At 35.0% G+C, this 26,087-nt stretch overlaps 1 protein-coding gene and 1 long non-coding RNA gene across 3 annotated transcripts in view; both read right to left on the minus strand.

The window, feature by feature from the left end:
- LOC100879000 (UPF0489 protein C5orf22 homolog) overlaps positions 1-26,087 on the minus strand; it is a 469,523-nt gene that overhangs the window by 186,445 nt on the left and 256,991 nt on the right. The window lies entirely within an intron of this gene.
- LOC143264118 (uncharacterized) lies at positions 22,252-24,976 on the minus strand. The gene is made up of 3 exons (XR_013037633.1): positions 24,681-24,976; positions 23,167-23,495; positions 22,252-23,081 (listed from the first exon to the last, which is right to left on the minus strand). It is a non-coding gene; the product is annotated as an uncharacterized LOC143264118 (long non-coding RNA).

Here is a 26,087-nt window from a genome sequence, read left to right on the forward strand (position 1 = left end):
AAGAAATATACTGCAATATAATATTAGCAAAACCCTGCAGACGTTGCCCCTGCCTGTACACATTCATTGACCTCCATGTACATAAAAATGGATTATCTGTACGTAACCTAGAATCTATAATTCGTACTAGAAAGATGTTGAAAAATGAAAGATAGCTTGTACCGATGGATTTCATTGTTTGTGTCGGTATGAGTTGATGATATACATTTTTTTATTAAGAATTCGCTCTGTAATTGAACTAACTTAAAGTCCATTTTTGTAGGATTATCGACAACTACCTCAGGTACATACCCATCAAATTATGTCTGTCTATGATTACTATGTACTGAATTATTTAATTTTTATTGGTTTGCCACGCTCCTTTTTGCCCCGCCCATTTTTTATATACCTAAAAACCTTCTCCGTGGAAAAATACATATGTGCCAACTTTCACCGTGATTGGTCAAACAGTGTCGGAGTCTATTAATTTCGTACAAACTTCCATTTTTATATATATAGATGTATGTAAATATAATGACGTACAGGTAATAATTGAACAACTTATTTACTATTTACTATGAAAATTCACAAGAGAGACTGTTACGTACATTAAATGTCAAATTGAAAAATATCAGCAAAAGTGCAAGTAATTAAAGAATCAGTAAGTGTGACAACCTGAACTTCAAGAGTGTCAACCCACAGTAATGAAATAATAAATCCACTATTTTTACGAAGGTAATACAAATAAATAGAAGTAATAGGAACTTAATATTTGATTTTAAACTCAGTGTTACAACGAGTCACAATATTGTTATAGGGTTAAATGTCAGAAATCCTCGAAAGAACCTGGCAAACTGTAAAATTTCCTAAAAAAAAAAAAAAAGAAAGGAAAGAAACCGTAAGTTTGTTAAAAACAAAAGAAAACTCTCATTAGCATCAAACATAAATCGTCCTCCGTGACACGAACGTTGTTCTACTTCTCACGTGTCACAATTAGGCCCGTTATCATCGTCAGCGATCAGCCTATTAGGCCGGTACCGGTTACATGGAAAACTACCGATAGTCAATAAATAGCGAGCCCAGTCGCATACAATCGTGTTTCCCTTTGCTATTTCCCACGTGTTTCCCCGGCTTTCCTTCACCCAGTGCCGTAGGATGGAATTCCACCAGCCCGTATCGTGCCGTTCGTTTATCCCACTCACGATCGGCCTACACGCGGCTAGAATGCGCTGAAATAATATGATTATGCTAATGAGACAGGACACGGTGGCCAAGAGGGGAACGAATTCCGTTGAATTATTCCCGAGTAGCGGGGCTGGTAATAATTAAACGGTTGCGATACATTCGTCTTGATCGAAAGACGTCGCGTAACTCTTATTGTTACCAGCAACATCGACACCTTCTTCTCGGACTACGAATACCGTGGGAGGGGGACTGTAATTTACGGGACGATTCGTAATGTACTTGTAATGTACCACTCGTTATAAGAGGAAAACACGAGGCGATAATGCAACACGGAATGAAGCTGTAAAGCTGGATCGGAGGTCAACGCGAAAAATTCAGGCCAACCGAGTATCGGTGTCCTTGAGGCACTCCTAGTTTCCTCTATGGGAAGAACAGTATCGATCCCGATGAAACGATCGCTTTGAATGTCATGGAAAAGGCGGAGCGTTTCGTGCGAGTATTTCTTGGTCTGCGACGGGAATTTTAAGGTGGCGTTCCCGTTTTGAGGTTAGGATCGACAAGGTGAATATACAAGAATTATAAATCTTATTTGTTGACTGAAATGTTCTTTATCGATGGAGAAATTATTATTGAATAGTAAGGATAACGATGTGAACAGTGATTGACGTAATTGTGAACATAATTGTTGTTAAAAAGTTCATATTTTGTTAATCTAACTGAATTTTAAGATGGCATTTTCATTTTGAGGTTAGGATCGACCAGGTGAATATGTATGAATTATAAGTCTTACTTGTTTGTTGAATAAAAAGTTCTTTATCGATCGATAAATTATTAATAAATAATAAGGATAACAGTATGAACAATAGTGGTCGACATAATTGTTATATTCTAATAGATACATATTTTATTAATTTAACTGAATTCTAAGATGGCGTTCCGATTCTAAGGTTAGAAGTTCATCAAAATAAATATACACGAATTATAAGTTTTACTTGGTTGTTGACTGAAAAATAGTTCATTGTTGATCGAGAAGTAGTTATTAATAAATAGTAAGGACAACAATGTGAACAACGCTGGTTGACATAATTGTTACATTCTAACAAAAAGTACATGTTTCATCAACTTAACTGAATTTTAAGATGGCGCCCGTATTTTGAGGTTAGGAGCTCGAAAAAGTAAATATACGTTAATTATAAAAGTCTTCCTTGTTTATGGACTTAATAAACCTCCTCAAATCCCAGAATTGACATGTTACTAATTTTCCAAATCTCAAGGTCCTCATGTTCCAAACTTCACAAAAATCAAGGTTTCTAATTATCAACGAATCAAATTCATAGATCTACAAATCCCTGGATTTCCATATCACTAACTTTCCAAATTTCAAGGCCCTCATGTTCCGAATTTCACAAAAATCAAGGTTTCTAATTATCGACGTTCCAAATTCATAAACCCTCAAATCATTGAATTTTCAAATATGAAAACGTCTAACCTTAGTTCCCTAAATTCCAAGGTTCCAAAATTGACTCCCAAGTACCTATATGTAATTTAGAAATAAACAAACACTCAACCTTGGTATCTCTCTTGTAAAATCCCTAAATCCCCAAATTCCAAGCTTCTAAAATCGACCCCCAAGTACCTAGATGCAATTTGGAGATAAACTAATACCTAACCTTGATATCTCCTGTGTGAAGTCCCTAGATCGCCAAATTCCAATATTCCCAAATCGTCTTCCCCAAATACCTAGCTGCAATTTAAAGATAAACCAACAACCTTGGTATCTCTCACCTAAAATCCCTAGATCCTAAAATTCGAAGGTGCCAAAATCAATCTCTAAATGCCAAAGCCCCAACTGCCAAATTGCTACATGCAATTTGAAAATAAACCAAGATTCAACCTTGGTCTCCTATTAAAAATTAGATAGCACTGAACACAGAAGGTTACAGGTCCCAAAAGATCAACGAGGGCTAAAAACTCTAAACGTATAAAGGTTAGCCTCGACTAAAGCGGAGAAAGGATCGTTACAGCTCATTAGCCTTATCGTCTGTTGATCGTTTAACCTCACACCTTTCCGCCGCGAACATCCATCCAGGAATATTGGAATTTTAATAGAGCATCATAGATGCAAGCGAGAAGCAATTCGAGCGAAGTCGGAACTCGAGAATCGGGCCCTAATTGTGCGATTAAAGCAACCCAGACCAATCGACAATCGAAGTGCCGTCACGAAGCTATCGTCTAGGAAAAATCGATCTCTGGTTTAATAAACACGACCCGGTGAGACGTAAGACAATAAATTCTGCAAACGAGCGTCGTACTCGAACGAAAGGTCGCCATACGACGGAACGATCGTTGCTATTCCCTCGTTGATTTATGTACCAACGAAAGATCGTGAAGATCCTCGTGGCTGATTCGAGAGACAAGTGAAATAAATGTCAAGACGTCGGAGACCAGGATCCGCGGAAATCTGTGAAGACTTATCATGCAGACTTGAATAATTTTCTCGGGGTTATGCTTATGTTTTTTTGGGGGGTTTTAAAGGCTTGGGAGGTTGTTTTGAAGGAGGTGCCAGGTGGAATTGAAGTGGTTCAGTAATTTGGAGGTCTGGGGATTTGAGGTGTTTGAGATTTTGAAATTTCGAGATTTGGGAATTTGAGAATTTGAGAATTTGAGAATTTGAGAATTTGGGAATTTGAGAATTTGGAAATTTGAAAATTTGGAAATTTGAGAATTTGGGAATTTGAGAATTTGGAAATTTGAGAATTTGGGAATTTGAGAATTTGGAAATTTGAGAATTTGGAAATTTGAGAAGTAGGGAATTTGAGAATTTGGAAATTTGAGAAATAGGGAATTTGAGAATTTGGAAATTTGAGAAATAGGGAATTTGAGAAGTTGGGAATTTGAGAATTTGGAAATTTGAGAATTTGGAAATTTGAGAATTTGGAAATTTGAGAATTTGGAAATTTGAAAATTTGGAAATTTAAGAAATGGGGAATTTGAGAATTTGGAAATTTGATAATTTGGAAATTTGAGAAATAGGGAATTTGAGAATTTGGGAATTTGGAAATTTGGAAATTTGGAAATTTGGAAATTTAGAAATTTGAAAATTGGGAAATTGGGAAATTTAGAAATTTGGGAATTTGGATATTTGAAAATTTAGAAATCTGCAAATTTAGAAACATAGAAATTTGAAAATTTAAATAATTTTTTATTTTCATTATGTATTTACTTACAGGTGATCTTCATGCAAAAGAAATATAACAAGCGTTTCACTTTTTGCGCTCACACAATTACTCACCAAAACCCAAATTAAAATTTAAATAAAAAAGAAAGTAGCGCATATGATTACAGTTCCGACTTCACGTCAGGTGTATCGTTTAAAAGAAAAGAACACATGCAAACAGCGAATTATATACATAATTATTACACAAAACCCATAAAAGTCCATTACATGCGATACGAAATCGCCAATTTGTTCGACTTTTTTATCCTACATCATTTCTCGCCGGTAATTAATATCTCCCCTTCGGAAAAATCGATTTCGTGCAACATTGTATGTTTCCTAATTGCACGAGCAGACAAATTAATTGCATATCGTTATTCGTGATATAGCATGATCCATATTTACGCGTATGTGCGTCGATGATGCAACCACATGTGGAAGCGGATGCGTGCCTTCTCGACACACCTGGTTGTCGACGATTTAACATAATTCATGTCCGGAACATAGCAATTGGCGGACCAGGATTCCTTCTGCTTGCTCCAGTATTTATCCTGTCTTTATTAACCCTTCGATATATCTGACATGACAAATCTCACATGTAAGGATCGTTTAAATTACTAGAATTAAATTAGGGAACTTTGACTTTGATTAAAGTGACAATATTTGGATAATTTATACTGTGTGATATAGGATAAATATATTAATCAACAACATCGATATTGCTTACTTCAAGTCAGTCCTAAAATCTCAACAGCTAAACACCCGCTAGCTAAATATCCGACAGCTAAACTTTCGATAGATAAATATCCGACAGCTAAACTCTCGATAGATAAATATCCGACAGCTAACCTCCCGGTGGCTAAATACCCGACAGCTAAAATCCCAACATGCAAAAATCCAAATGTTATTTTCATGTTTTCTCAACCTCTGTAATATTTACAAAAATGAAAATTAAACAAATGCTTTATTTCTAAGAGGATATACTTAACATGATTAACTTAACTAACCCAAAAAGTACATAATTGAAATATCAAAATAGTTTCAAAATATTTAGAAAGAAACATTGTGGGCAATACGATCCATGATATTTGGGCGATCGTTAACAATTATTCTGTTTTCTCGATCAACTGTTATAAAAATAAATTATAATGCAATCGACACCGGGTACATTAAAACTTCTTAACGAACGAAAGCATGTAGAAACATTTTTTAAAAAGTTTTAAAGCGAAATTGGGCTCTATACGACTCTTAAGTATGGTCTAAAGAATATCTCTGGAAAAAGTATAACAAAATATTGCTTTTGGCTTCAAACTACTAGAATTACGAAATCGCGTTTTGTACATTTTTGAAAAGCAGACTGTCCTTGTCTCTGACCGAAATATAAGATAAACAAGGACCGGTGTATCAATTTGCCGCCAGAGGTCTCCAAAATCAGTCCTGATTTTGTCACCAAACTTCACCCTCAACATTGCAGCAATAGCTCTGGCTGACACAACCGCTGAGAAAATCATAGTTAAGGGGTTAACCGCGTCAACCGTTCATAAAGTTCTGATTCAACAGTACATAAAAATGACAAGCGTTTAACTGAAAAAGTACATTAATGCACCGACATAATTTTATTGAAACTTGACAATCAACTTCCCGTTATCGGCGAAACGCGATAATGGCGTCACAACACGTAGCCCGATATCAATCTTCGATGAAATTACCATCACCGCTTGAAGAATTATTACAAAAAAGGTGTTTTTATGCTTTTCAATAATACAGCAGCGGCGAAAATATGAAACATCGCGTATTAATGCTAGAAGTTCCAAAAAGTAGAAAACTAAAGGTAGAAGGTCAAATAAAGTAGAAGAATGACACCTAAACTAGCTAACACATTTCCGAAAAAATTTCTCTAATAATTTCTGCAAAATAAAATAAGAATTACTCATGTCTCAGATGAACCTAACCTCACAATTGCACGACACGATGACCCTGGTGAAAAAGGACGAGCACGATTTACCCGGAGTCCGAGAATCCATAGATGGGCGTGTATGATATTATCTGACACGTGACGGGCTTTCACGTGTTTTCTTGCCTTCGATCAGCTCGCTAATTTCCCACATGCGTGGGACTCATTGATGGACAATTGCATTCCACCACCCACGTGGGCGTTATTGTTGTGTCATTACCATTATCGTCGTGTTACTGTAAAACAGTAGGTATCGGGCTCCAAGAAAACTTACTTGATTCCTCCAGAGAACTTACTTAGAGCGAACATGAGTAATTTCTTGGCTCCCAGGTACAGTGAGGAATAAATACGAATTTTATAGGGAAAATATGCTGAGCGAAATATGCGAAATTTTATAGATTTCCAGATTGGTTGAATATATAAATTTTCGAAATTTTCTAGATTTTCAGATTGATTAAATATATAAATTTTGCGAAATTTTCTAAATGTTCAGATTGGTTGAATATATAAATCTTCATGTATTCACTATTTGCAATAAATTAAAAATATATTTGTCATACACTTTGCATTGTTGCAATTTTAATGAGAACCCCTCTGATTTTGTAAATTAGTCCCTCTTAATGTTTCATGTAGATGAGGTTTACGACATGAGAAGAGAAAGCGGTCACTTTTGAACCCTAATTTAGTATCCGTACCAGTCTCTGTTTTGTAAAGATTTGGTGAAATTAAAAAGTGGATGTTTTAAACAATACACTTTCGCCACAAACCTCGACTTCACCCACAAAAATCTGCGTAGTTCACGTAACGCAATGCATAGAAACAGCCAATTACATTGAGCGTATAAACATGTCCGAACCTTCTAATAATATCGTTTTCAAGAGTCTGGACATAAAAACGCGTAAGGAACGAGGTTGTAGATTTCAGAATAATTTTGAACCGTTCGAACGGGAACATAATAAATTGTATAAGGTCGATACGGCACCGTGTAGCCGGTTATCGCAAGAAATAAAGAGCGAATCGAAGCTCAAAAATATCCGACGTATGCCACGAACGTATCCAGATGATTGCCTCGTATTCGAGCAACGTGTTTGCACACCCTCAATTTAATGCTCAGTCTAAATTGTCAGCCAAGCGTGGAATTTGCTTGACATACGGCAGAGAAGTGGCAGCAGCACGGGCTAGTACGTCCTTGGAGCGAAAATCTCGTTCCCCAAGTTGCCGATACGTTTGGCGAAGCGATTAATGTAAATGCTCGAACGCGTTCGAACGAATGCCGTTTATGAATCGACAGAAAACTGACTGTGTCTCTCTAATGAGCGCTGGAAAAACATACGCGTCGCTCTAACGATTTCAATGCTCGATATCTCGGGCTGTTTTGTAAGCGGTGCTGCAACCGGCAAGGCAGGATACTGTTTTTCTTCGTATCGAATCGAAAATTTGAATGCTAATCTTGGAGATTTTATTTAAATAGTTGATGCTTGGATGTGAGGAGTTTGATATGGACTCGAAGGAAGTATAGAGTACTTGATGTGTACGATAAATTTGTTGAGGTCTATGTACAATATATTTTGTTACGGGATGGTTATTGATGTGGAAGGAAATATAATAGAGAAAGAAAGAGATTAAATATGGATTATAGTTTTATAGAAACAGATTTAACGATTTGCGAATTTATGAAGTTTACCGATTAGCGGCTTTAAGAAATTTGCCACTTCAGGAATTTGGAAAAATACAAGATTGAATTTATGAATTTATCCAATCCATCAATTAATCAATTCACCAATCCACCAATCCACCAATCCACCAATCCACCAATCCACCAATCCACCAATCCACCAATCCACCAATCCACCAATCCACCAATCCACCAATCCACCAATCCACCAATCCACCAATCCACCAATCCACCAATCCACCAATCCACCAATCCACCAATCCACCAATCCACCAATCCACCAATCCACCAATCCACCAATCCACCAATCCACCAATCCACCAATCCACCAATCCACCAATCCACCAATCCACCAATCCACCAATCCACCAATCCACCAATCCACCAATCCACCAATCCACCAATCTATCCACCTACCAATCTACCAATTTACCAATCTATGAATCTATCAAGGTACCAAGCTACCAAGCTACCAAGCTACCAAGCTACTAAGCTACCAATCTACCAATCTATCCACCTACCATGCTACCAATCTATCAAGGTACCAATCTACCAATCTATCAAAGTACCAATCTATCAATCTACCAATCTACCAATCTATCCACCTACCAATCTACCAATCTACCAATCTACCAATCTACCAATCTACCAAGCTGCCAAGCTGCCCAGCTACCAATCTACTAATCTATAATTCTACCAGGCTAGAAATTTATGATTCTGCAATTTCACAATTTTATGATTCTGCAATACTGTAATTCTTCAAGTCTGAAAGTCTGGAGATCTACAAATTTACAATTCTACATATTCATAATTCTACACATTCATTTTTATACCAAGTAATTATTGCACAGATTCACAATTCTAAATTTACAATTCAACAGATTTATAATTCTACAAATTCACAATTCAACAGATTCATAATTTTACCAATTCACTACACCAAATACTACAATACTAGAAATTCATAATTGTATCTTTTCACAATTCCACAAATACACAAATCAACAAATCTACAAATTCATAAATCCACAAATAAACAGATTTATTGCCACCACATCTATAAATCTACGTTACAAAATTAGAAAGTTGCAAATCTACAAATCTGCACACTTAGAAATCAAGACATAAGGTATTCAATAAAGTAACACATTCATGCAGCTAACCTCAAAAAGCAAATTCACTCCTCAACAACATAGAACGTTAAATCAGCTTCAGATTAGAAGGTTGAATCTTTCGATAATTTTAAATCAATTTCCCGGTTTAACAAGTGTGTAAGCGATATATGCGACGATAAAAGAACACAAATGAATGAAAAAGTGAACTGGTAGCACTTCATCGTTGATGTAACTCGACACCATGCCGATTTCAAACGAAGCCACCTGAACAGATTTATGGGACTTCCCTTCGCTCGCTATCTATTCCTTTTAATTGCAACGCTCGTAAATGCTAACGTAAATTAACGCAGAAAGCAGTTCCACGAATTATTAGCCGTGTATTGCACAGGTTTAATTGCGATAGGAAGAACATTGCACGATAAAAACTTGCTGTTTGAATTCAAAGAAGAGAATTTTTCTTGACCGATTTATCTTTCTCGACGGCCATGATTCTCTTTCGTCCATAAAATGTGCGTTATATGTGCATATAAAATATATGTATTTTGTATATATGCACATATCAAAGATTAAATTGAAATTTAGGTTTAATATTTAAGTTGTAGAGAGTATTGTGTGATATTAATTTTAATTCTTGAAGAGTAGATTTTGCTTTTATATTTATTCAAGTGCACTTCGTAGTTATGGGTAGGTTTGTTGGTGGACGAAGAAATGTTTATGAAATTTCATTACTTTATATCAATTTACAATTTCTTCGATTTAAATATTTTTTTCCATCAACGCCGCGGTAGGTACATTGTAATTAAATTTGTAAGTAACTATTTAACAAGCATTCATGAGAAAATATTTTATTATCCTATAATAAAGAATGCAGTGTAATAATAATTAATTGTAAGAAAAGAATGCGAGAAATATTATTCGCGTGTAAATATCAATCAGCAAAATTTAATTGAACAAGTTTCTAAAACATTGTACGAATACCAGAAATAGACATCGTGGTTTTCAATCACGACGATATGGCTTTTAGAAACTTTCTAGTAATTAAAATTGGAATGTCCAATGATTATTGGTATTCATTTTGCTGAATATTAGCAACCTTTTTTGCAGATTAAGATTTAAGAAGTTACACAGAAAATTTCTACAACCTCTTGGTACACAAGGGGTCACATATGTCACAATATGAATTTTCATATATTTATTTATTTTTATATTCAACATACTTTTGTTCAAAAATTTGGAGGTATCGTAAAATCGATATATTTCTGAATAGTGCAAAGAAACTTTGGATATAAACATAACCTCACAAATTCTAAGAGCTCCAAGCTCTAACGTGAAGAAAGTAATTCGTCAAAATGGCGGAATGCAAAATATACACATTTCAACGTTCTTTAACACTGCAGTAATATACTCCCTGGCCATCGAATAACCACTATAAATTTTCAGAATTTTTCACGTTTTTAAAATTGAAAGGTACAAATAATATAATTTATTAGCTACATATGATACACTACTGTACATAACATTATTAACACATGTTAATATCTTGTATTTCCCTTTGCTTTGCTAGCTTTCCGGCATGCTCATCGATCATATGCTTTATATCTTCTATTTTCCCAAATATCTGTAATTCTTTTCAACTCGGATAACGTGGTTGGAGAGTTGTAAACTAGTCTTTTGAGTAGGCAGACATTTTCTGTGGCATTCAAATTTCACCTGACGCGCTATCGATACTCCTAACGTAAACCCACGGCCCTTAATCGCTCATCACATAATTTATTATCACGATAGTGATTGCTACATATATATCGTTGACAACGTATTTAGTAATAATTTGCATGACCTAAAACAATTTTCCATGACATAATGTTATAGCCATAAAAGTGAAATTTTCGTACGTGGTCCTAATTCGATGGCCAGGGACTATAGAATTTTCTGTAACTTCGTTTATCTTTGTCCGACATTTTTAGTTAACGTAATCGTACGCGAGACCCCGTTATACAAACTAATCGTTTGAGTTATAATACCGTGGCATACTCTTGACGCACATTAAAGTTCAGTTACAACAAATGTTCGCAGCTCGATTAAGTCTGAAGTTTAATACCAATAATTTGCATAATCAAGGATCTCTAAATCCAAAATCATTTCATCTTTCTTATTTGTCTTAACATCGTAGTAATAAATAGCTTTGACTGATGCAACTGTCGAATCGTATGTCAACTACTTGCATTATTTTGACGAATCTGACTTGTGAGAGACTTGTGATACGTTCGTGACGCACTCAGGACGCACTCATGACGCACTCTTGTTATATTCATGAATAATAATAATTTGACCGAAGAGAATTTTCCATATATAACATAATTATAGCCGTAAAAGTGAAATTTTGGTACGTGGTAATTGAATAGCCAAGGACAGTAAAGGATAATTAGCAACCGAGTCCTCGCGGATTAGAATTATCGAAAATCAGCGATGATCTCACTTTCACCGGAATTCCGTGACGAACAGGAGGCCATGGTTTTCGCCGTCGAGTCACGAGTCCGTTGAAATGCAGGTGGCGAAGGTGTTAATTAATTCGCCTTTGTTCCACCGCCTCTTAGCACCTCGATCGCCGCCGATGCTCGATGGAATCGTTAGTCATCAAAAATTCAGCTACACCTGCGAGCCTCTCTGCGATCGCGTTATTTATGCGCGATTATGCTATCCGCTTATAATACGTGCCGACACTCGAGTCGCGTGCGTTCGCACAGTGTCGTGCAGGACTCTTAGATCATCTCGATATGTATCACAATGTAGCTTAGGAGCAATCTTGTAATTTTTATGATTATACGTTTGCGGTATTATGTGCGTGATACTCGCACAGAATGTGGCACGAACTTCTGCGAGAGTTGTCGATTTTGTCGTGGGGTATGGATGAATGGGGTTCAAAAGGAACTTATCTTTTGTTTCGATTTATTGGAGAAAGTTTTATGAAACTTTTTGAGATGTATTATACTTCATTGTCGTATTGAAATGTACTGTATTAAAATTATAATCTTGAATTTTGTAATCGGTACGTTCAATTTGCATTTTTTGGGCTCAATTTATTAAAGTTTTAAGAAGCCTTCCAGATGTATTATATTTCATTATAATTTATAGTGAATTTAAAGTAACATCGTTTTAAAGAATCGATCAAAAAAAAAACGACAGAACTTTCCGTTCAACCTTGCTTAAGCTTGTCAGGATATTCGTCAACATTCCTTGCGGCAAGATTGCTCGGTATAACGTTTACCAATTCTAACTACGATACTTTTTGCCGAGGATAATCGGTAACTGGAACTGCTTCTACAACTCGAAGATAGATTGACTGCGACTCGAGATTCACTTTCCATAACTCAAGTATAGATTTCAACGAGTTGCTCTCAATTTGTTGCATTTAAGAAAAGATAAACGATACGGAATTGAGAAAGTTCGATTTTAAAACTACTACATACTTTTAACCTCCATGGTTCTATTTTTTAAGGTTAAGGTGACAAACATTCGTGTTTAACTTCTTTTAAGAATCGTGTACATAATTCTTTATTATAAATAAAAAATGTAAATACGCAAATTACATGTACACAATTTAACTTCATAAAAATAATAATTAATATTTTAACAAATGTAACTAAGAATTTTGTAACTCCGGACAATTATACATAAAATTAGCAAAACCCTGCAGACGTACTGCTTATGTATATTTATTCACCTCCGTATATATAAAAATGGATTATCTGTACGTAACCTAGAATCTATAATTCGTTGTAGAAAGATGTTGAAAAATGAAAGATAGCTTGTACCGATGGATTTCATTGTTTGTGTCGGTATAAGTTGATGATATACATTTTTTTATTAAGAATTCGCTCTGTAATTGAACTAACTTAAAGTCCATTTTTGTAGGATTATCGACAACCGCCTCAGGTACATACCCACCAAATTATGTCTGTCTATGATTATTATGTACCGAATTATTTAATTTTTACTGATCTGCCACGCTCCTTTTTGCCCCGCCCATTTTTTATATACCTAAAAACCTTCTCCATGGAAAAATACATATGTGCCAACTTTCACCGTGATTGGTCAAACGGTGTCGAAGTCTATTAATTTCGTACAAACTTCCATTTTTATATATACAGATGTATGTAAATATAATGACGTACAGGTAATAATTGAACAACTTATTTACTATTTACTATGAAAATTCACAAGAGAGACTGTTACGTACATTAAATATCAAATTGGAAAAATATCAACAAAAGTGCAAGTAATTAAAGAATCAATAAGTGTGCAACCTAAACTTCAAGAGTGTCAACCGACATTAATGAAATAATAAATCGTACAACATCAAAGCCGATCGGGAACTAATTATAAAACTAATTATAGCTCAAAGGATTAACGTAAGAGAGATTAAGCACGCGAAAGAACTGTATACGTATTTTTTTCCATAGAAGTGAATGTAAATTCCAGCACGAATAATCGAAATAGCTTGATTTGCGCAATCGAGCATAAATCATGTTTCTTTTCCACACGAAGAAGGAAAAAGTAATACAGGGATAAAATTGAATGACTTACATGTATTCGTTACTCGCAGGTGCACCGATACACCTGCAGCCTTCAATCACTTTTTTGAACGATATGATTCTTCGAGCGAAAAGATATTCATAAAAATGTCGGATTAAATTATTTTGTAAAAGCGAGCCTTTCTGTAATCATCTCTTTCAAATCGGTTGCATCTAGGTGCATCAGAGGATGTATTATACATTTTTGGGAATTTTGAAAAATGGACAAAAATTGTCGACGCTTAACGAATAATGCAATTTTACTGAAATGTAATTTTATCGAGTAGGAAATTTATAGGTGGATGATTCTTTATCGAAAAATCTAAGGAAATGGAGAATATAATTATTTGGTATTTTACTTAAATTATTACCACAATAATATAAAAGTACTACTACATCAATTTTTCCTGATCTTTTTGCGAATTTCCATTTTTTGCAAGTACAGTTAGCGATCAAAAAGTCTGAAAAAATTCTGTAGTATGCAGTATATGAACTTTGATGTTCCAGAATTTTGGACGAAATTAAATAGGAAAAATATGGCAGAAACTGGAATTCTGATTTTTCTCTTTTACTACCCCTTACGGGTGAGATAGAGGATTGAAACTTTGTGTGAGATGCTAGTTTCGCATATACTATCAAATGACAGATGGGGTGTTTCATTTGACTCAAGAGTACATTTAATCATTTTATTCGGTTACACTTTTTGCAATTGAAAAATTGACGAAAAGGGGACAAAACATACTTTGTGAAAATAAACTATTTCCAACTATTTAATATGATTTTCTAGAGTTCTGTGTCAGTACAATAAATCGAAAAGGGTGGAAATTATATTGGAACGATGCGTTTTTCAATGATAGTTCGCCATGATGGAGAACTACTTTTGACACCTCAAAATCTCCAAATCTCCAAATTTCCAAATCTCCAAATCTCCAAATCTCCAAATCTCCAAATCTCCAAATCTCCAAATCTCACAATTTCCAATTTTCCAAATTTCTAAATCTCCAAATCTCCAAATCTCCAAATCTCACAATTTCCAATTCTCCAAATTTCCAAATCTCCAAATCTCAAATCTCCAAATCTCCAAATCTCCAAATCTCCAAATCTCCAAATCTCCAATTCTCCAAATTTCTAAATCTCCAAATCTCCAAATCTCCAAATCTCCAAATCTCCAAATCTCCAAATCTCCAAATCTCCAAATCTCACAATTTCCAATTCTCCAAATTTCCAAATCTCCAAATCTCCAAATATCCAAATCTTGAAATCTCGAAATCTCACAATTTCCAATTCTCCAAATTTCCAAATCTCCAAATCTCCAAATCTCCAAATCTCCAAATCTCCAAATCTCCAAATCTCCAATCTCCAAATCTCCAAATCTCCAAATCTCCAAATCTCCAAATCTCCAAATCTTCAAATCTCCAAATCTCAAAATCTCAAAATCTCAAAATCTCAAAATCTCAAAATCTCAAAATCTCAAAATCTCAAAATCTCCAATTCTCCAAATCTCCAAATCTCCAAATCTAAAAGAAGTCATCTAAAAACGTGCACAGTCTGCAAAGACGATCCCGTACGTCTGAACGATTCTCTTCAGTATCTACAGACTCGGTGTTTATCTGAAACGATACAAGGCCCGAGGCCGCGTGCAGCGGACTCTGCCGCCAGCGACACGTTAATGGATATTCATGAAAATGTTGCGTAATTATACGCAACGACTCGAAGAATTGCTACGGAAAGGAAAAGGCAGCTGAAATGATAAATAATTAGAGCCTGTCGACGGCGAGCCCCCAACGATTGCATTTGTTGCGTCGTTTATTTTCCTTTGTACCGACAATCATTGTTCTTAATTGAGCTCTTAATGTCGCTTTAGTTTGATGCTTAGCACTTCTTTGAAAATAAATATTGCACACGGTTTTTGTCTTTTTTATATCATGAACTAAGTGTGATAAGCTTAGTTCATGATAAACCAATACTTGGTAAGTGTGGTGACTGTCATCGAACGTTTGCCATAATCTTTCAGTTACACTTATTCGAAAATGTGTTAAGAAGATTTTAATTGAACAAGAAGACTTTAATTTCTAAACAAGGAATATAATCTAGAAAGGCGGAGCAAACCTTCATGTATATTTATAGCATTTTGTATATTTTGTATATTTGAATGTGTAAGGTTGGTTCATTTTTATCCTTCCAAACCACTAACATATTTTGTAGCAGTATTTAAAAGGAAAATTTTGTATGAACGTGGTGTCATGTGTGCTTTATCTTGAAGTTATAATAAAGATACCATCAAAATGCAATGTACATGTATATTTTTTGGTAAAGATACCAAAGTACTATTTGATGTCGCGTTTATTCTCATTGATTTTGTTAGGACTACTATGATCATGGGTCCATGTAGCATTTAGGGAATTGAAAGAAAATTCAATGGGGCAGGCTTAATCTATAGAAAATGACAAGGTTGTAGTGACCAAGAACAGTTGACCAAGAATAACAGCAAGACACAATTTTGTTGTGTTTGCGCAGGAACTTGTGATTGAATCACTCTTCAGACAAGAACTTACAATTCTGATATTTCTAACATTTTACTGTCTTATTTAGAAGCCTATGTCCACATATCTTAAAATTTCTGTGAAAGTGGTCTAAGTTCATTATTGTAAGGGTTTGAGTTTTAATAAATTTAAGTGTTGATAACTGATAATATTCAATACCTTCAAACACATTTATGGTTGTTCAAATAAATCATAACTTTGTATCATATAAGATAACCCAGAAAGTTATATGGTTGTTTAAATAAATCATAACTTTATAATATATAATATAACCCAGAAAGTTATTTTGTTAAACAATCAATTTCATCAACAGCTTTTATCAATGAGATGATTTCAATCCACACAGTGCAATAATTCACTCCTATAATTAAACCAGTAAGTTTTAATAATTCTCGCAATCTATTACCTTTCCTTTAAATTACACACCTGCAATTTGCAAAAATAAAACCCATAAACATAAAGAACCTTATCAAGCTCCTGAGTACGTTTACAAGTATATACCGTTTCAACAATTCAGATAAAACGAAAAGATCTAGCTCGATCAAGAAAGGAACGTGAAGAATGGTAAAAGTAGTGGGCGGCGAAGGGCAGGGCTCAGCAACATTATCGCTTATTAATCGTGCGACTGTGAACGATTATCTCAAGTGAGAATGGCCATTTCTGCACGGAGGGTAGCAATTATGCTAGATTCGCAAGGTATCATTAGACGCGTAGGATCTCGATGACGTCCATAGCCAGCGTAATTGCTGCGTCATTAAACGCGAGTCCACACTGCCTCTTCCGTGTACATTTTATTTACAAATTTTTGTGGATAATCTTTTTATTTGTGTTGGCTATGTTCGACTTCCTTGAATCTTTATATCATCATACTGTACTATTCAAATATATGTATATTCATTATAATACATATGTCATGGAGGGATGAGAAAAGAAGGCATTTGATCAAATTCTGATGGTATACTGGGAAGTATATTCACGAAGGATGTTGAAATGACAACTCTGGGATCATTCTATATCTGAACGAATTTGGATATAAAAAAAAATCGAAGTCTGATTGAATTTGTATGTGAAGGACAGTTTATTGAAACTGTCAGGAGGTTTTTGAATAAGTAGCATAAAAAAATCTTTATGGACGCATGAAAGGATAGAAAAGTTTCAACATCTTCTGTGACCATATAACTTAAGGATTTAATCGCATCCTTATTTTCATCATAGCAATTTGGGGACGCAGCAATTTGGGGACATAGCGATGTAGGATGCAGCAATTTGAGGACATAGCGGTTTGGGGCTGTAGCGATTTGAGTACGTAAGAATTTGGGAATATAGGAACTTATGAATGTAGGAATTTAGAAATGTAGAGATTTCAAACTAGATTTCCACATATGCTCTTCTCAACACCTGTCTTCCCTCGCCAACTCATGAGTCGACATCACTACACCATCTCACTTTCCTCAAAACCACGTCAATAAAATCACGCCTTATAAAACACGCAACTCAAAGTCCGTCATTTTAACTAGTTAGCAGTTCCCCTGTTAAACATCCTCGTATACACACATAAAATGTGAGAACAAGAAAAAAGCAATGTGTGACACGTTGATTTCTGAGCCTAGACCGCAAATCCAGAAGCACGTGATCATCACACCGTTTCTTCCACTCGAAATGACGCAATTAGCGGTTTTATTAACAGCAAACACCAATTCCCTGAGCGGAATGTGATCGATCACCATCTCGCCACTGTAATCGCTAATAAGCCGACGGCAGTGCCGCGAAATTTTCCACGTAATACCATGTGATGTAAGCAGGTATTCGCATTCAGCGTGTCCAACGCTGCTCGACACTAATTTGTAGGCGTGTACGATTACACGCTCGACAAACGCCGACAGAAGGTGCGCCGTCGAGTTTATACGCCGCTGATCCGTCACGGGATAAGACGTAATTGGCCGGCTCGCGATATAACGCCGTCGGGACGCTTTTTCAATGTCGACGACGCCACCCGAAAACGGTGTCCTTGTCGGATAATTGGTCGCATTCCGATTGATTTATTCGCGGCTAACGAAACGGAAAACGCAATTGTGTTGAACGCGTGTTGCATGCAACCTGCAGTTTATTGCGAGACACGGCTGACACGGGATTGATAGGGTAATTGCGAGATTAGCGAATTGTATACAAAGTAACGTTAAGTTTCTAGCTGCATGATCTTGCGTGATCGCATGGCGGTTCGATATCGATCGACTGTCCATCAAACGCCGTTGACTTTTCACCGGGGAAATCTCCTTGACAACGTACCCTTGTCATGGCTATATTTTTCGTGTCAAATGTTGCTTTCTCCTTCGAGGATCGCTGGGTGTTGCAGTCATTCTTTTGGAAAAGAAAGTGTGAGACTGCATTGTGGTTTGAATTCACGACTTTTTTATTAGGCCGGGAGTGATTTTGTTTATTATGGAGATTTTGTGAAGGATATGTCGAGGGATATTTTGTAATATGAAGGGGAAAAGTTTGAACTTATATGTATTTGATACTTTTATAACATTATGTAATGTTATACATATTTTGTGTACCGTGTAGAAATTATAGATCTTATGTTTCATACAGTCATATAAATGTATCATATAGTTATATAACATACAGAAATTATAATTATTGCTTTTAGTCAATTTCATGAGGTTATATGACATACTTTGTTGTAGGTACAGTATTAGTATATAATTGATTGAGAAATTCTTTATCGTCATGAAAATGATAAGAGTTAGTTAATTTTATTTTTAAGTATAAATATAATATAATATAATTAGTCAAAATATAATACTTGAATCATCATAGTGAGTCAAACTATCATAAAATTATAATATTCCTCAAATAAAATTACACCAAAAATATAATTCAATTCAGTCATTACAATGCACCTCTCTATATGCTACTCAAAGATGCACCTCTCTATATGGCCAAACACGATGCCACTATATGCACACATGGCCATATATTCAAACACTACTGTTTCGACAAATTTGAACGATACTAAAGAACCGTTATCTCGAAAAACTCATTCCGTGTGTACCCGTGGTCTTTAAATAGGCGTAGTGGAACAGGTTTCGTACAGTATGGCCAAGTATGAAACTGGCCGTTATCTCTCTCGCAGGGAGGTATTTCCTGTGCGTAGGTACAGCGATCGTGGCAGATAAGGAGACGAAGACACAGAACCACGAGAAACAACGCAACAATGCTGCATTTCGCAAGATGTGCGTGTGCGATGTTTCGTTAGGAATTTTAATTCGCCGCGCGCGTAGTCGGCGACAACCACGCATGCGTAGTAGCGGAAATATGGCGGCTCCTGTAGCGACAGCTGATGCGAGGGATTTCGAAACTTGCGATTACGGCTGTAAAAATTAATTAAGTGACTCATTTGAATGCGAATTTGCATTGAGAAAATATTACACAATTATAGTGTGTGTAAAATTATTCAGTATTAAGTTATTTATTATATGACTTTAAATATTATAATGTAACCTTATAACATATTATAACACTGTAACATTATAAATATTATTATAACATTATAAATATTCTTATAATGTTATAATGCTATATTATAAATTAATCTATACTGTTACATCTTCACTATTTTGAATTTAGGAATATTATTAATATAGAAATTATTTTATATTTTTATATATGTATATTGTTTTATATTTACATAAAGTAATTTCTTGATAATTACTAAAGTGTTTATATTGATCTATGTTTCTTTTTACTATAGCTAGAACTACTTTTAACTTTAATTATCAGAAATTATTTTGGACAGAAGCTAATGTAACCTTGACTTTTATTTTCCCTAATAAAAATTGCTAATCAATTTATTTATGTAATTGTGCATAGTTTATTAGTCTTTCTAGTTACAAAGATGGCGTTTATAGTACATTACTAAAGTAGGTAAAGTATGTATTAGACAAGGTCAAAATATTTTATCTTCACACAATGTTCACGCAAACAAAATCTGAATATTTCCAAATTTCCTTCAAGGAAACTTCTAATTTATAGTAAGTCAAAGATATTTAAGTTTTGCTTTAAAATGAAAACCTAGATATACAGCGTGTTTTGAATGAACTTGAAATACGGTGTAAATAAAACTGAAGACACCATCGGCCCATATATCGCAGATTGTTTGGTAGGAAAAGCACGTATTGTCAGCTTCCGTGTTGAAATTATTGAAACTGCCGCAATTCGCGTAATTTAGATCTGGTTGAACGTTATTCTCCATTCGCGAGCAATTTTCTCGAGTTTCCCTGTGCCCGGTGTTCCAATACGAGGTTAGTATTACAAACGCAGGCCGTGGGGCCATAAATTTTGCCAGCCGTTTGGAAAACAGCGGCGCGCAGAAATTTAATGCGAGGACATTAGAGTCCTTATCGCCTAATGAAATAACGCAATACCGTGGGAAAGATTAATATTGCTGGTCTACCCGCGAAATTCTAATCGGTTTATGATTTATGGAGGCCGCGAAAAACGTTGCTATTCGAACGGCCATACAATCCACGAATCGACCGTTTCATTAGCAACTTTCAAGCAGTTTGTTAAATTTCCTTAATAGAGGCTCGCCGATAAATCATTCCGAAGCGAAATTAACGGTATACTCTTTTTACGCGCGCTCCGATTGAGTAATTTCCTATTTATAACGTACTTGTCAAATAGATCATACATTTTACGTAAATCTAGCGGAAAAATGAGAGAACATGGTCAAACGTTGCGGCGTTTCTTCGGTTCAGGAAGGTGTGTCTGTGTAGAAATTAATATTCCTTTATCGCGGTGTCTCCCGGTGGCTAATTGGATCTTAATTTATGATCACCGTTAAATGATAGCTAATGTATTTCCGAGATTGCGATCTTTCCGATAGGAACAAAAACTGTTGGACTGTTTATAGAATTCTTTTAGACATCGGCAGGTCGTTTGAACGTATGAGTGGCATTAAAATGCATGGCAATGTGTTCCTTGAAGTCGGTGTCGACCGTATTATTCTTCTGAACGTTTATTTGGTTTCTTTAAGCAAGTTTTCTGTTTTATTTAATTGAGATATTTTATCAAGATTTTATATGGAAGACGTAGTAAATAAATAAATAATGAATTTTAGTATACTGGGTTAATGGAAGAATTGATGAATAAATAATTAATGATGAATTTTAATATACTGGGTTCGTGGAAGAATTAATAAATAAATAATGAACAATGAATTTTAATGTACTGGATTAAGTAAGAAATTAATGAATAAATAATGAAAGAAGAATTTTACTATGTTAGTGGAAAAACGAATAAATAAACAATGAAAGATGAATTTGAATACATTAAGTTTGTCACTAAAAACAATTTTATTTTCATCAATAAAATTTTTATATTACTAATGTAATATTTTATTAGACATTAAATTTTAGTTATCACTTTCAAAAAATTATGCTGAAAAATCGCAATTAATTTTTACCTGCAAAAAATTCAATAGAGACATTATTTCTAATATTTAATTAAATGCAAATGAATTAAACAACATGAAGGATTTCAGTTTTCAATCTTAATTATTAGAGGTTTCAATTAACGATTGAACATAAATCATTCATTAAAACCAACTACATAAATCTTTAATAAACAAATTAATTACTTAAATCATTGAATAAACAATTTAATTCTTAAACGACATTTCATTACAAAGTAATCTTTACTTGTCAAGCCGTAAATTAAGTTAAGAATTTAATCAGTTACTTGAAACCTGGTATCGCGTGCTTCGTTTCATTCACGTGCGACTGAGCTGTTCAAGAACGGTGGCTTTTCTCATATTGCTCTTTATTCTATGATGAAATAAGGCGTGCCTACGTAATAGATTAATATCGCTGAAACATGATTGTGCCTCTGCCATTAATCGAGAGTTAATCTACGATTTCTGCAAACCCGAAGCTATGCCAGTTATTCGACACACCCGGCCAACATTTATTGCCGTTCGCTGTGACATGATTTTCTCTTGAAACATTAACCCTTTGGAGGTCAAGGACTTAATATAGGTCGTGAAACGAAAGGAAAAGGTAATATGTTCATGACTTTTATAATTTTTATGGAACATCCTTGCAATAACATTAGGTTTACGGATATTTCATATATACCTATCTCTACGAACACGCGTCAATTTGACACAAGAACGAATACATATATTTAAAGAAAAACAACCACTTAGAAAGCAATACAATTAAACTCTACAAGAAATTAAAATATGAGATATTTATGGAAAGTTTTTATTATTCAATAATATTTTAGTACATTGCTTCAATATTCTACATTCGTATTTTTATTTCCCTCTACCCTGCGAACTGCGATTTGTACTGCGACGCCGGGTCCGAACCCGGCATACCGGCTGAGCCTCGTGCAACTCCGGACTAGCAAAGTCCGTCGTTTATAAGGTATTGTCGGTGCATTCATATTTATTATTGTTGTAATTTTTGCACGGGTAAAACTAATTTACTAAAAATTTTATTTACATTACGATCGCGTGAAATTGACGCACATCCGTAGAGACAGGTATACTACATAGCAAATTTCAATATTTCAACGCTTTTGAAGAAGATAAACTTCAATATATATTTACTTCGTTCCATGCATAAAAGTCCGTACAAATAAAATAAAAATGCGAACGGTTTTTGTAACTTTTTTTTACAAATTCGAAATGCGTCAAAATGATGCGTTTTATAAACCCAGTGTTAAAACATAAGATAAACCCCGTTCGAGCGTATCAATTTCCTGTCAGAGGTCCCAAAAGTTATTCCCATGTTTGTCACCAGATGTCACCCGTAATATAAACGTTGACTTCTTTCCTTTAAAGTAATATTCTTCATAAAGTTAAGAAGATATTTTCAGCATTACTTAATTTTAAACATCATAAAATTAGACGTTTCATACCCTAATAAATAGAAATCGATGACAGCAAAACATGGAAGCCTAATCATTCAAACGGCGATATCTGCATTACCGTTTTTGTACGAAAGAAAAGATCGAGCGAGCATGTTTTCATTCTTAAATCATCATACTATTAAGTGCATCATTACTGCCACATGTTCTTCGTTCTTCACCGTAAATATGTATGTACGTATCTCCGATAACGATCCTTGTAACGATTTTTTACACGCGCGGATTTCACGTCAGCGAGAGTTACGACACGTTCAAATTACCCTGAAAGATCACTGATTTTCTTGCATACTCGCAGCCGCTCGTGTACCGTGTCCTTCGTCCTGCGAACAAGTACCGGTAATAACTTAATCGCCGTTTCCATTATTTTCGAGAGCCGCGAGCGATGTTTAACCGCGTGTTAGAATGGATTCACTTTAAAACTACGCGTGATTAGCTGGAACGTGCATACTCGGCACATGATTGTAGCCTTCGTTTGGATTTGTACGTGTCGCAGGAAATGATGCAAATTTAATCAAATCCCTATTTTTACCTTGCCACATACATTACCGTCCATAAGTATCCGGACACTAGGTTTCGTTACATAAAACATAGTTGAATTTTGTACGAAAGGTATTTAGGGTTTTCATATCATTTGTAATAATTATTATTATCTTTTTTGAGGAGTCATAACGTAATAGAATTAATTTTTAAGTACAAATTATACAATGAAAGTGTGAAAGTAAAATTCATGTCCAGAAGTACAAAGTCCAAATTTGTGAATCTAATGAAACGCTTTCGATTCTAAAAAAAATTTTAATTTCTACTGTGTTTCATTTCTATGGTGCAGAACGTATTCAGAGGGTTCTTCGATATGTTTCAAGTGTTTGTAAACTGTTGGTAGATGTTTAGGTTCCCTCAATGGAGATAGGAATGGAGGTAACGCTACGCACTCGACAGTTTCGGTTTAGTTCGTCTGTAGCTTCTTTTCCATCGAGATATGAGTTCCAAACGAGAATTATCAATGGAAAAACGTTCCAGTATTCTGACCTTCGCAGAAAAAAAATCGATTTTAGTTACTGTTGCAGATACTTGAATAACTTTCGTGCAACGCGAATGCATATTTCGCTAGTGTCCGGATACTTATGGTAGTGTGTATGGAAATTTCAATACTTGTACGTCTTGCACTTTCAAATTAGTGAGCACACTTTTATATTTTCGAATTTTGAAGTAGATGAAGTTTAGTAGTTTCGAAGCATCTTCATCTATTTAACACGTTCAACCGGATGCACTTTTTCAAAGTCATCTTGAAACTCTTGGCTCACTGTTTGTTTTCCTTATTAGTGATTTGCGTATAGTTCACCACAGAAAGTCTGTTCATTCATAAAAGCAATAATAATAATAAAATTTAGATGTGAACTACTGGTGGTTAGGTTGAATGCAGTGTCTGTGGACTACCAGTGGTCCAGGTTGAACGTGTTAATAATGTAATTTCTTTGAAAATCACATGAAGGTTTCATATAACCTACTTCCAAAACAAGTCCCCAGTTGTGTATCACAGTAGTAACTATGTCAAACTACTGTTGCCACTACGTCCACATGCGGCTGACCCCGTATCCCTTTGAAATCCCATAACTCAAATTTATAGGATTTAAACACCCTTGAATGTTCAGTAAAGTACCACAACACGAGAGAAAGTTACACGATCAAGATCCTGCTGTAAGAACACGGATTCCCGGCAAACAGCTAACCGCACAATTGAACGTCTCAATTAGCCCGGATGCTAATTAGAAAAGAAGCGGTTACCGCTTTTCACGAAGACGTAAAGCTTGCGATTAGTCAACTATCTTGAAGCACATTCTGGTAACAAGCATGCGAACGGCGAGGAGGCAATTAACTGTCGACAATGAAGCTGACAAATGATCGATGCTGTCGCTGTTAATGGTTCGCGCGATGATCGATCGTTTCACCGGTAGTTTCTCGCGAATCGACGAATCGTTTCTCGTCGAATTACGCAGCGTTGCGTGGAATAATTTCCCTTCGATTTCATACAGGAATTAAGCAAGAAAACGCATTCTTACGGTGTTTTTTAGAGCGATAGGCGATTAAGATCGATCCGAAGAAATTCGTTCGAACACCGGAAACGGTCGATTATCCAGCGACGAGTTATAGGAAGAATTGCATGAATATATCGGTGGAAATCTGCATACGTCTCCTTTGAACGTTGCGACCGTAATATGTAATATTAATCAACAGCTTCCTGTATCGGGAATGTACATTAATTAACGCCTACGGTTAATTATGTCCTGATTTACACGCGAATATCAATAAAACAAAGGAACATTTCAGGACTTTGCAAGATTACTTCTTGGTTATTTGTTTTGCATATTCAGGTTTATGACTCTTCTAATAAGTCTTAGAGATTTTAGGAGCATCATTAGTGAGTCTAACTAGAGTTTGCAATTAGACTCGCTAATTTAAAACCTGTAAATCTAGATTAAATTAATGCAGTAATTTATAACATAATTAATAAAGAATTCTAATGAAGTTGTCTGTCCGGTTTATAAGTACTTGTGTTTTAAAAACAGATTACATTAAATTTTCTGTGAGTAAAAGACGTATTAAAATACAATAGGATGACAAAAAAAAATTGTTCTTCAATCTCACTTTCTGGAGAAAAAATTTTCTCAATGTTTAAGCTGAAAAATTTTAATTTAAGACGTCACTGATAATTTAATTTGCGTCACAATAGACGTCACTTACAGTTTAAAAATTTACAAATAAAATTGGAAATAAAAGCTTTCAACTACTTTTCTATTAATAAATAGACTATTAACTAAATAGTAGACTATTATTTATTTATCATAATTGTTATAATGTTTATAATTATTTATTAAAACTATTTATGACATCGCTACGTTTCTAAATTAAATAAC

The sequence above is a fragment of the Megachile rotundata genome, chromosome 3 (assembly GCF_050947335.1).
Source record: "Megachile rotundata isolate GNS110a chromosome 3, iyMegRotu1, whole genome shotgun sequence".
Taxonomy (NCBI): Eukaryota; Metazoa; Arthropoda; class Insecta; order Hymenoptera; family Megachilidae; genus Megachile; species Megachile rotundata.